This window comes from Panthera leo, chromosome B3 (genome assembly GCF_018350215.1).
Source record: "Panthera leo isolate Ple1 chromosome B3, P.leo_Ple1_pat1.1, whole genome shotgun sequence".
Lineage (NCBI taxonomy): Eukaryota > Metazoa > Chordata > Mammalia > Carnivora > Felidae > Panthera > Panthera leo.
This window is the reverse complement of record NC_056684.1, coordinates 13,033,551-13,047,328: the sequence shown is the minus strand read 5'-3', so window position 1 is coordinate 13,047,328 and position 13,778 is coordinate 13,033,551. Positions and strand designations below refer to the sequence as shown.

General features: G+C 38.5%; 1 protein-coding gene across 11 annotated transcripts in view; it reads right to left on the bottom strand.

Moving 5' to 3' along the window:
- Positions 1-13,778, bottom strand: part of MCTP2 (multiple C2 and transmembrane domain containing 2) — a 264,060-nt gene that overhangs the window by 104,383 nt on the left and 145,899 nt on the right. The window lies entirely within an intron of this gene.

Sequence of the window (13,778 nt, the reverse complement as noted above, 5' to 3'; positions counted from 1 at the left end):
ATTTTTATTTATTAAAAATGATAAGTATTCTACAAAATTCCTGGCCAGTACTTCTCAAGATTGCCAAGGTCATGGGAAAAAGGAAGACTCAGAAACTGTCACAAATGAGAGGACAGAAGGAGATAAGATGATTAAATGCAATGTGGTACCCTGGGTTGGATCCCAGCACAGAAAAAGGACCTTAGTGGAAACACTGGTAAAATCCAAATAAAGACCAGAGTTTAGCTAACAGTCAAACACAATGTCTGGTTTCTTTTTTTGGTTTTGACAAATGTACCATGGCAATGTGAAAAGTTTAACTTCAAGGGAAACGAGGTGAGGGGTATATAGGAGCTCTGGATCATCTTTGCAACTTTTCTGTAAGTCTAAAATTCTCTCCGAACAAAGCAGTTATTAAAATATTTTTGAGAAATGAATAAAGGGACCGATTTTAATAAGATGATCGGTGTTTCACAGCCGTGAAGCAATGCAAATTAAATACGTGAGCATCACTGAAGCGGAGGTCAAAATCCACAAATATTTACAACACACAAAACGCTGAAAAGTTTTCAAAATACACAAGTTCATCTGATCTCCTCCCTCAGTCAGCAGGACACATCACCTTTATACCCTAATCTGCCATTGGACCCCGGCATGTAAGGCATCTAAGAAAAATACCTCCATTTTGGAAATGACCTCGGACCCTTCAAGACCAGATCTTTCCAGATTTGGGGCCAGCCATGCTTTTGTTATACACAGCAGTATGGGCACTGATTAAACTCTTGGCTTGTAAGAAGCATACCTGTTCACCCCAAAAGGACATTAGCAAAGCTCGAACTACCCAAAAGCCCCATTTGTGATTGTAATGAGCAAAGATTCGAATTAACGTAGGGAATTTGAGGGCATGGAATTTGAGCCATATTTTAACTGACTATTGCTGTCACTATAAGCATTCAGCACAAGTGTTCTTATAAACAGTGGTGGAAATGAGATGAATAAGTCATGGGGGGAAACACAGCCATTCCACTTTACAAGGGAGAGGTCACCTTCCTTCCCAAAGTCACTCCACCTCTCGGATTGAATAGGTTTTAAACAGAAAGATGGTTTTCCTGGCCAGTGGCTAAGAGGAAGGGGGTGCCCCATAAAGACCTGATTTCCTTCCTAAACGGTGTCCAAACAGGATTCTGAGCTTCCTCTTTTATCCACAGTCTCACTTAATAAATTGTGGGTGTTAAAGTTGAAAGAAATAAATACAAAAACAGCATGACAACTTGCCAACCTGACTTCAGTCCAATTTAGCTGTCCCTCAACCCACCGTCATTGTACTGTTATCTTAAAATTTCCATGATTTCTTAAGGGTTAGGAAAGGTCAACAGAAGAACTTGAGGTATCAGTAGAAAAAAAATATATATATATTATAGTAATTTTATTTGGTTTTGATTTTTTGGTAAATGATCTTTTCCTCTTTTTCAATGTCCTATTATTGTGTCAGCAAAAACACAGAATCCACCCCGGGACGTTAAATCAGTTATTAAAGCTAGAGATATAATTAAAGCTATTCATGTTGGGCACTTTCACATAATATTATCTTACGATATGTCAATTGCAAGTTTATGCATTTGTAAAACGTTTGAAAAATTACAGAAAAAAACAAAAGCCCCTTTGAATTTCTACAAATACCACAATTCCTTTCCCCGGATGGAAATTAGATAGGAATTTGGCATGTAGCCTTCCTAAATTTGTATTGAGGATTTATTATTCATAAATACATCCTTTAAAAAAGTCAGTAAGTTTTTTTGCCTGTGGGAAATAGCATTTTTCAACTTCACTGTGCATCTACGATATGACTTGATAATTTGTACATATACAGATCTGCCTCATTTCTTTAAACTGCTATATAATATTCGGATATGAACCTATTAATTCTCCTACTGATGAACACTTGGTTGATTCCAATTTTTCAGTCTGTCTGCTATAAGGAGTATCTTTTGGGAAAAGAGAAAGACTAAGGGAAAGAGGAAATATCCTATTTTGAATTGGGATATGTTTTAAGTTAACAGCAGGTCAATGTAGTTGAATACTTAGTATTATAATTAAACACTGAAATAGTACCCAAAGGGACTATTTTTAAAATATTTTTATTTTTCACAGTCTTAATATATAATTTAACTTCCAACACAAGAACACAGGACAAAAAGTTCTAGAACATCTCAACTTGCCAAACTGCTGTATGAAAGCATCTTTACAACAGGAAAGGGAAGCTAGCCATATTTTTCCTGTCGAGAATTATGTTTATCATTTATACTTAGAACTCAGAAAATCATTTCTGTCAGTTTATAATTCTAAAACCTTTATTAAATGGTAGAACAATTAAAACGCAGCCAAAAGTAAACTTAGAGCAGAGAATCTATATATGCTTTTGTCTCTAGGTATGAGATAGTCACTTAAATTAAGATCTAAACTTAATTTTTAGATGTCTGTCTATCAAGGCAAAAAAGGATGATACGGTTTTCGTTTTATGACAAAAGGAGGTCTCTAAGTTCATGTGGAGAGTCTTCCTGGGTTGACATCTGAGATGATTTAATGTCACTGGAAGATAAGGGTCTTTGGGTAAAATAACAGATCATGTCTTTAACCTGTTATGAGATGATTCTTCCAAATGACTTATACACATTTTGCATACTCACCTTTTCGTAGGTAAAAAGCACAGATATTAGGCAATCATTTGGGGAAGGCATCTCTACAGAACAGTAATATGGATTTAATCTTTTTTTTTTTTAATGTTTATTTACTTTTGAGAGAAAGAGAGAGAGAGAGAGGGTGGGAGCAAGGGAGGGGCAGAGAGAGAGGGAGACACAGAATCTGAAGCAGGTTCCAGGCTCCAAGCTGTCAGCACAGAGCCCAACATGGGGCCTGAACCTACGAACCATGAGATCATGACCTGAGCCAAAGTCGGACGCTTAACTGACTGAGCCGCCCAGGTTTCCCAATATGGATTTAATATAATTAGAAATATGACTTCAACAATCAGGGAAATGGGCATGTTCATGTCCTTTTATTAAAAAAAAAAAAGGAAAGAAAGAAAAGAAAAAAAAAACATGATCTATCAGAAAGGTTTTATCAAGCTCATGCTGGGGCGCCTGGGTGGCTCAGTCGGTTGAGCATCCAACTTTGGCTTGGGTCATGATCTCGCGGTCCGTGGGTTCAAGCCCTGCATCGGGCTCTGTGCTGACAGCCCAGAGCCTGGAGCCTGCTTTGGATTTTGTGTCTCCTTCTCTCTCTGCACCTCCCCTGCTCACGTGCTCTCTCTCTGTCTCAAAAAGAAATAAAAACATTAAAAAATAAATAAAAAGAAAAAAAGATCATGCTAAGAGTTAATTCCTGGTTAAATTAGCCAGTGAATATAAGAGTACGGGAAGTGTGTTTCTGAGTAATGATTCAGGATTTTGGAGCCAGAGGACAAATTACAGAGAAGATAGTCTGGTTTAGATTTTTACATTAATTTATTTTTGAGGGACAGAGAGACAGAGTACAAGTGGGAAGGGGCAGAGAGAGAAAGAGACAGAATCCAAAGCAGGCTCCAGGCTCCGAGCTGTCAGCACAGAGGCCGACGCGGGGCTCAAACCCACGAACCATGAGATCACGACCTGAGCCGAAGTCGGACGCTTAACTGACTGAGCCACCCAGGCGCTCCCAGTCTGGTTTAGATTTTAATCTGACCTGAAATCATCTTTAAACTATTCGATATATATATTTTTTTTATTTAAAAGAGTTAAATTAAATCTTCTTAAACAAGCATTAGCACAGTAAATACGAGTAACTCTTTAAAAGTTGGGTGACAAAACCAAATTTTTAGTCAAAAAGATACTACATTCATTTTTTAGAAAACATTTTTTTTTAACCAGCATATAACAGAAGTTGGTATGTGGAACAGGGACCGAAATCTTTTTCTCACCTGGAACTCTCTTTAAAGAATTATGCTTTACTATAAACTTCCTTGATGTGACCGGTTACCAACGAATTCAATAGAAAAGTTAGTCGTAATCAATATGCATGAATAAAACTAACAGTTGGTTTAAGAAAAGGAACGGTACAGGGGCGCCTGGGTGGCTCAGTTGGTTGAGCGTCCGACTTCAGCTCAGGTCATGATCTCATGGCCCGTGAGTTCGAGCCCCGCGTCGGGTTCTGTGCTGACAGCTCAGAGCCTGGAGCCTGCTTCGGATTCTGTGTCTCCCTCTCTCTTCCCCTCCCCGCTCATGCTCTGTCTCTGTCTCAAAAATAAATAAAAACATTAAAAAAAAAAAAAAAGAAAAGGAACGATACATATTTAAGATCAAACTCCAAACTAAAGCGTCATATTGATTCCCCACATTCACCCTCATGTGAAAAAATGGAAAACATTTGGCTATCAACAATCGTGCCATCATCAGACATTTCTCATTCCGCACAAAGGGGAAAATACTTTAATGTGACAACATCACAATACAACAGTCGGTCCCAGCGGTTGCACATACAAAATGACTCTTCAATAAAATGTAAGTGGACAGACATGTGGCTGGGCAAGAGGAAAATAAATACATTTTACTAGGTAATGATTCACATTCATATCCCCACTTGGAAGCAGGCCTGTTTCCAATGGCGTGAGTTACAAACAACACAGGAATTAAAAAGCCCACAAGCTCTGACATAGAGTCAACCACCAGCCGGGAGAGATCGCCTTGAATTCATTACCCCAGACCCTCACCACTTATATCCCACCGCTCTCCCTTCCGAGGCCGTCCATCATGCCCCACTACCTGATTCCAAAGCCCAGCTCTGAACTTTGGAAACGGCAGAAAACTTTGGCGTGCCCAGCATTTTTCAACTCCTCTCTAAAGTATCAGCTATCTTGGGGCACCTGGGTGGCTTGGTCAATTAAGCGTCTCACTCTGGATTTCGACTCAGGTCACGCTCTCATGGTTCGTGGGATTGAGCCCCATGTGGGGCTCTGTGCTAACAGCGTGGAGCCTGCTTGGGATTCTCTCTCTCCCTCTCCCTCTGCCCCTCCTCCTCTTCCTCTCTGTCTCTCTCAAAATAAATAAATAAGCATTTAAAAAAATAAAATAGAAGCTATCTTATAAAAGTAACATACATTAATTATAAGAATTGTGTAAAATTTATAAAGATGGTTTAAAAGAAGAAAACATCACGTTTATATTTATTTCTTTTTTAACATCTCTAGTTTTCACTAGACAGTTGTATTTACTCATCTTATGAAAATGGGATCTTAGTGTATTGGATAAAATGTAAAACTTCAGAGGCAGATGTATGGAGATTAAATTCTGACCTTGCCTCAGATTGGCTGAATAACTTTGGACAAGTTACAAAACTCCTCTATTTTCAAGTTTCCTAATCTGTAAAATGGGAATGCAAAATTATCCAGATCTCAGAGGTTGTTATGAAATAATGGGCAGAAGGCAATGAAAAACAAGGACAAGGACACAGAAACTGCTTATTAAAAATTTACATCTATTTTTTTGTCTTATATTAATTTGTATATTTTTAAATCACTTGTCTCTTTTTTTAATTTTTTTTAACGTTTATTTATTTTTGAGACAGAGAGAGACAGAGCATGAACAGGGGAGGGGCAGAGAGAGAGGGAGACACAGAATCTGAAACAGGCTCCAGGCTCTGAGCTGTCAGCACAGAGCCCGACGCGGGGCTCGAACTCACAGACCGCGAGATCATGACCTGAGCCAAAGTCGGACGCTTAACCGATCAAGCCACCCAGGCACCCCAGACCGTTTCCAATCTTTCACTGTAAACACTGTGATGATTTTACACATGGCCACCTTTGTGCATCCATGATGCATTCCCAAAAACAAATTCCTAGAAGTGGAACCGCTGAGTCATAGCACATACCTATTTTTTGTGGTTTTGGCCAAGTATTGTCAATTAGCCCTTCTCAGATTCTGTATTAATTTACACTCCTAGCCTCAGCGAATAAGCCTATCTCTATTTCCTTGCAACTTGGCCAACTGCAGGAATTTTTATTTAATATACAGCAATTTCCGAGGAATAAAATGTCCTCAGGTTGTTTTAATATGTGGGTGTTTTTTTTCTTTTTTTTAACAACTAATGAGCCTGAACATTTTCTTTCATATGTTTATTAACAGTGGACAGTGCTAAGGCTGTGAAGCTAGATTTAGATTCAATTCCCCTTTCCGGCATTTAGCATCTGTGTGGCCATGGGTATAAATACCTAGAATATAGATGCTCAGAGACTGTGTATATTAAATTTTAATCCATTTTGTCTAAGTGCCTTCTACCAGGCTTGTACCGAGTGATGGTTCTGTCCCACTGCGTTTGAGAGAGTCCTTTTTCTACTCTTAATAACCCCTGGAAATGAAAAATCTTTACCCTATTTGTTAATCCCACTGCTAAACTAATTTGATCATTTACATCACTGAAACAAGGGCGATGAAGAGGATAGATTATACTTGGAAGCACATATGGTGTGCTCCTGTACTCACTATATATATTCACCAAACCGCTGAAATCCTCACCACAGACCTCCGAGGCAGGCAGAATCGCCTTCATGTCATCTCGGAGAACATGGAGACGGAGAGGTTAAGTACCTTGTCAAAGATCACACAGCCGATGAGGGGGACAAGACTGGGTGCCAACCCAGGTGGTCTGGTGCCATCTTCTGTACTTTTAAGGACCACGACCATTACTGAATAAAGCACACACCTTTCTGTGCCTATGAGCTGTTTGGATTTGCACCTGTTTGAATCAACTTTTCCCCTAGACTGACTGTCCCTTCCTCATAGATGAAAAAACGATCGCGTTCTATGTTAGTGACATTATCCATCTGTTTCTATGTGGCACTATGGCAACATTTGTTTCACCATATTGACCTCTTAGGATTTGTTTTCCTTTAGCGTTCCTGGTTTTCTTACAGAAGACTTCCCCGTTTTATTAGCAGTTTTATTTACGGAGTTTATTCCAAGTATTTGACCTTTAATTCATGGTAAAATAGTTATTGTGTTCAGTGTAACACACAGATGCATTTTTCCCTGATGAGTAAGCAACTGACTTTCCCAGAATCAATTATATGGTGATCACTTCGTTTATCCCTTTCCTCAGTGACTTCATCTTTCAGGTTTATTATATATACAGTGATCTCCAATTGTTTTGTCTTTTTTCATGCTTTTAGTACAGTTCTAGAACTTTCTCACATAGGTCTTAAGCATTATAATTGTTTTTTTTGTTTGTTTGTTTCCTGCTATTAAACCCTTTGGTGCTTTAAGTTTTTAAAATGTTTTCCTATTGGGTAAAGCTACTCTTTTTTTTTTTTTTTCTTAATTTTGATCCTGGTTATACCTTTACTGACCTTTGTTTATTCCAAAATGCTACTTACTAATTTTCTTTATACTTATTTATATATATAATGTGATATTATCAGATAGATAATATGGTTTCCTTCATTAAAATATAATTTTTCTTGTATTTTTACATTGGCTGGATCTGACATAAAAAACTTAATGTTAATTTTGTCAGTATAGAAGTTCATTAAATTCAGAATATCTCTGGTCTCTCAATAATAAGTCTGATGTTTGTGATACTTCTGATATATCAAATCAATTACTTATTCATTAAACTTTTTTTTCATAAATCAAGAACAGATGTTAAATTTTATCAAGTGTTCCTTTGGCATCTATTGAAGTTTTTTTTTCTCCATTAATACATTAATAATATAAATTACACAATTATGTTTCCTAATGTGCTAAGTCTCACTGGTCTTCCATGAAAGGCGTAGGATTTCTTTTTTGCTGTTGTTAACTCTGTGTTTTTTTAATATCAGAATTCTTCTAGTCTCAAGGAATAAATTCACAAATTTTCCATTTTCCTTTATGTCCCTAGTACATTTCAGTAATGTAAGAATGCCAGTGCCCTTACAGTTTAAAAGAAAAAAATTGCTCTTTAAACAATATGAATCTGTTATTTTCTTACTGGGAGGAGAAGACTGGAGGACACAGGGAGAAAAGAGTAGAATTCTCTGATGATTTTTTTCCCAATATTTCCATAATTAAATTGTTTCACTGGACAATGCGTTCAATACCTGATATTCAGGTTTCTCTAATTATATTTTAAACGTAATTTTTCACTCTATTTTTTTGCACTTAATTTTTCCAAATGGGGAGCTGTATTATATTTATAGTAATCGGGCCGCCTGGGTGGCTCAGTCACTTGAGCATCCGACTTTGGCTCAGGCCATGATCTCGCAGTTCACGAGTTCAAGCCCCGCATCGGGCTCTGTGCTGACAGCTCGGAGCCCGGAGCCTGCTTCAGATTCTGTGTCTCCCTCTCTGTCTGCCCCTCCCCTGCTCGTGCTCTGTCCTTCTCTGTCTCTTAAAAAAATAAAATAAGACGTTAAAAAAATTTAAAAACCAGCAAAACCAACCTTTAAAAAAATACTTATAGTAATCTGGGGAGATCTCACACCTCTACAACATCCACATTCTCTCAAGATATGTCCGTATGTATATTTATTCAAGTTTTCTTCCGTATTCTTCAGCAAAATTTAGTTATGCTCTTCATAGCAATCCCTATATCTCTTGTTTCCTTAGTCTTAGTAATATATGCTTTCCTTTTGTTCATTAGGTTCGTAAGCAGCTTCTCCATTTCATCGGATTTTGAAGAAACGAATGCTTGGATCTATCAGATATACTGTTTACATATTTTCTACATTACTGCTCTTTTTTCTAATCTTCCCAAACTCCTATTTAATTTTATTTATTTTAGTTTACCTTTTGTTATGATGCTTAATTGATTTTCAACCTTTGTTGTTTAATTATGAAAACATTTAAGGTAAGGATTTCCTCTGAGTCATACTTTTGGCCCTTATCCACAGTTTGTATGTAGAGTATTTCATTGCTAATTTCTAAAAAGTCTGTAACCTGTACTTTTGATTATCTACCTTCGCTACTTGGGATTTTTTTTCCCACCAAATGTTTTGATGCTTGTTTCATTTTTGCTATTAATCTATCTGCCCAACACTGTGACCACCATATCATTTCTTCCTTTTTGGAATCTACTGAGGCAGTTGTGAGCCCACAACATGACTAATATTTAAACACATTAAATAGGTATTTGAGCAGAATATTTATATATTTATGTGTGTCTATGCATATATATTAGATTAAGCTTATTGCTTATTCCCTAAAATTTGAGAATCACTGTTTCCGGATGCCTAAAACTCATCTAAGAACTTGCTAAAAAAAAAAAAAAAATAGTTTCCAGGGTCTCAGCCCTAGAAATTTAGTAGCTTTGGGATGGTGTGCAGGAACTTTAGCTATTAGCATTGGCTTTGTGGAACTTGGAATTTCAAACATCTGGGCCTTCAAAACACATCACATTACAGCCTTATTTATTTTTTTGTGTCTGATATTTTTAAAACTGCACAGATGATATAATCATTTTGTGTTTCTCAGTAATTTTTTCTTACAGTTCAAATATTTTTTAACATACATACATACTTCTGTGGGAAATTATTCACATAACGATTCATGTCTGCCTTAAGTTTATTGGTAATGAAATCGTTTGGGGACCCATAAAATAATCTCCTCTGTATGTTTCTGAGTTACCACTTATTTACATGTACGTGTTACACTTTTGCTCGCCCATTTCTGTTTTACCACATGTGGCCCGTCTCAAAGACGCAGTAGCTAAATTATATGCATCTACTCATTGTAACAGGTTTTTCTATTTAAAGAAAAGTTTAACCCATTCAGCATTTACCATCACGTATAGTATGGTCAGATTTATACTTGCTATACTCTTGTTCCAAGACACCAGGGGAATCCCACAAGGCATTATTCTTACTCCCTTAGCTTGTCCGTCCTAATCAAATACCACCCACCTTATATACTACATAATGGTTCACGAGGATTCCAGCACATTAAAGGTATCCTTTCCTAGTTTCCAGGGGCAATAAGACAAACTTGCCTTATTTTATCTTTTGAAAAATTTATTTCAAAGGACATATCAGGGTGGAGAGTTGAGTGTTTGTGTTTCAGCCATTTTAGCCCCGCTAAAATTTTCAGGCGGCTAGACATCCATATACATTAATGTGAAGTAAAATATAAATACTATTGGGGTGCCTGGTGGCTCAGTCAGTTAAGCATCCGACTTTGGCCCAGGTCATGATCTCATGCTTCATGAGTTTGAGCCCCTACACTGACACTGCAGAGCCTGCCTGGAATTCTCTCTCTCTCTCTCTCTCCCTTCTCTCTCTGTCCTCCTGCACTTGTACTCACTCTCTTTCTCTCTCTCTCAAAATTAATAAATAAACTCTAAAAAATAAATATTCTTTATCTTAACGGCCAACATTTCAGCATTAACTTGAAAAAAAATATGATTGTGTGACTGTGTCCATTACAATCCACAAAACCCATCATAGGTGAAACAGGCAAATACTTAATTGGAAATGCAAATGAAGACGTGTATGGGCATTTATTTGGTACAAGCAATTTCAGAAAATTTGTCCCATAAAACTAATTAAGTGAAGCCGTTGCTGGTGCAGCTCGTTCCCGTGCACATGGATTCCAGAGACTGTCACGGGCCGCACAAAGCCTGTGTTTCCTGATCATGAATTCCACTGCATCTGTTGGGATGGCTTGCCCAAGAGGTCTCAAATTTGTATCAAAACGTAGGACCCTCCTCAAATGACAGACGATCTTCTCTTAGATATTAGGAATTAACAATAAATAGACAGATGCTTTTCCTATTTTGCAGGAAGTGGGTTTTCTAAGTCTTCCTTCCTACATGGGCCCGTTCCATAATTCTGAAATGCTAACCATAGGTCTGAAGAAAAAGAAATGCTCCTGGAGGAGAAGAACCCAGCTTGATGAGAATCACTTGATTATGGATCGAAATGTTAAATAACTCTAACTGAATCGGATAATGATGAGCAGAGAGTGTCTATGCTGGAAATATTTTAAAACTCTAAAATGTGCTTTGTTTTCTAATGCATATTTACTATGTTAATGATTAGAAGATGCTTGGAATAATGTAAAAATGGGCACAGATTAGAAGTCTTCAGATTATAATCCATGCTAATGGCAATTTTCTGTTTTTAATGAGTAAAAAGTTTTCCCTATCTATATAGCCATTCAAAAAGCAGCTATCTGATTTGAGGACCTGAACAAAAATGAAAAATATGGAAGAGTGACCCGCTGGCCTGGATTCTGTGTATCTAAACATATGTACATGATTTGCACAATTCGCCACCATTAACAGATATACTGATTTTAGAACGTGGATTTTTTTTTTAAATGAGCCCATAGTCAGTCGGCCCATTCACCCTGATTCAAAGACACGGTGACTTCAGAACAGGCTTTTTATTTAACAGGTTGAAATGCACTTAGCACATTATCAACACCAGCCTCCTTGTAAGCCAGCTCAAACGCCCCACTTCCTAAAGTCTTCCTAAACTTAAGTCCATTCCTCCCGCTCTGCGTTTTCTTTTCCTTCTTTTCAGCACTTCGTGTTTCAGGGCTTGTGTGAGCACAGAGGTCAACCCGGTGGCTGCCAGAGGGGAGGGGCGTAGGGGATGGGCAACATGGGTAAAGGGGAGCGTGAGGTCTCGGCTTCCAGGGGTAGAACGAGGAGGTCCTGGGGATGAAGGGTACGGCATAGAGAATACAGCCAATGCTATTGTGACAGCGTTGTACGGTGACAGAGGGTGGCATCCCATACAGGCTGGTCGCATCACCACCCTGCACACTAAGACAACATTCTGTGCCAAATATACCTCGATAAAGAAAAAAAGGTATTTGGGGTCTTGTGCATTCATTCCACAGGCATCAGCCAAGACGGGCCAGTCTTCAACTCTGCGTCTCACCCGTCCCACACCCTATGGCACTGAGACCAGTGGCTGCACAAAACACATCCTGGTCATTGCTTTCGGCATGATGTCTACGTAACAGGTACACACTATGGAAGTATAACTTCCTCTCAGGACCCCAGGCTCTGACATCAGACTGCCTCAATCAAATCCAGCCCCGACTAATTACCAGCAACAGGATCCTTCCCGTACCTCCGTTTCCTCATTTGTCCATAGCAGTAATAGTAATGATAACAACTAATAATAATAAAGCCTTGAGGTTTTCAGAGAATTAATGATTTAATGTATCATAAATGCACAGCCCAAGACGTGTTAATTAAGCATTATTCAGTAGATATTAAATAAAGGGAAAAACACAGATCTAAATAAATGTTAAAATACATTCTCTGGGGCGCCTGGGTGGCTCAGTTGGTTGAGCGTCCAACTTCGGCTCAGGTCATAATCTCACGGTTCGCGGGTTCGAGCCCTGCATCGGGCTCTGCGCTGACAGCTTGGAGCCTGGAGCCTGCTTCAGATTCTGTGTGTCCCTCTGTCTCTCTCTCTGCCCCACCTCCCCCCGCTCAGGCTCTGTCTCGTTCTCTCTCAAAAATAAATAAATATATATATATATATACACACACACATATATATATTATATAATATATAATTATATATATTTAATATTTAATATTATATAATTTAATTATATAATTATATTTAATATAATATATATTTATAATATAATATAAATATAATATAATTATAATTATATAATTTAATTATATTTAATTATATATATAATTATATATATTATATATTATAATATATATGTGTGTGTGTGTGAATATATATATATATTGTGTGTATATATATATATATATATATATATATATTCTCCAAAACACAAGTTAGAATTACTCAAAAACTGAATGTTTGGTGAATTAATGAACAACTTAAAATTTGCCTGTTACAGATACTGAGGGTTATGGCATTTTTTTCTATCATATCTACCTCTACTGTTTAGGTAGAGCATGAATTTGTTTGGAGAGTGCATGGAACAGGCGGGCCACCCCATATCAGGAGGAGCCAAAATAGATCCACCGTTAAGATCCGATCACTTGCCCGATTTGTCAGTCAGACAATCGGAAATGAGTCTGAACTGAAACAGCCACACCGAAGGGCAGCTTCTGAAACGTATTCAACTCAACGCTCCCGGGCCCTTAAGTCCCTCATGAGGACGTGGCCCAGGCCACACTGCCTTTACACTCTACGTGGTAGAGAACTGTCAGATCTGGGCTTATTTCTCGGGGTGCCAGAGTCCTTTTATGTCAGAATTAGAGAGTGTAAACCACAGCAAGCCCCCCGCCCCCCACCCCGGCCTGAACCTTCCCTGTGGTTTCCCATCAACACTAGGAAAGAGCCAAAGCCCTTCAAACTTTTAGACTGTCAGAGCCTTACCCCTCTCCCGCGTCACTCTGCCCCTGTGTCCTGTCTTGCTCCACATTTGTGATTCTCCCCCCAGCCTACTCCACTCCATCCACACTGTCCACTGTGATCTTTCTGGAATTGGACAGTCAGGGCACTGCCTTAGAGCCTTTGGATTTGGAAGATTTCCTGCCTGGAAGAGTTCCCCCAGATATTCACACGGCTTTCTTTCTCACCTCCTTAAAGTTCTCATTCAAATGTCCCCCCTGAAGCGAGGCCCTCCCTGGTCGGTCCATGGAAAACTGTGCCCCTTCCCCAAACGTATCCACGGAACGTATCCTGCTTTGCTTTCTACATGGCACCTTTTAACCACCTAACATGTTGTCTTGCCTTTTGCTCAATTTGTTTGTTCTGTTTATGGACTCCTGCAACCAAATACAAGTTCCGGGGGAGAAGATACCTTCACTGCGGTCCTTCTTAGAGCATTACCACCTAACACAATGCC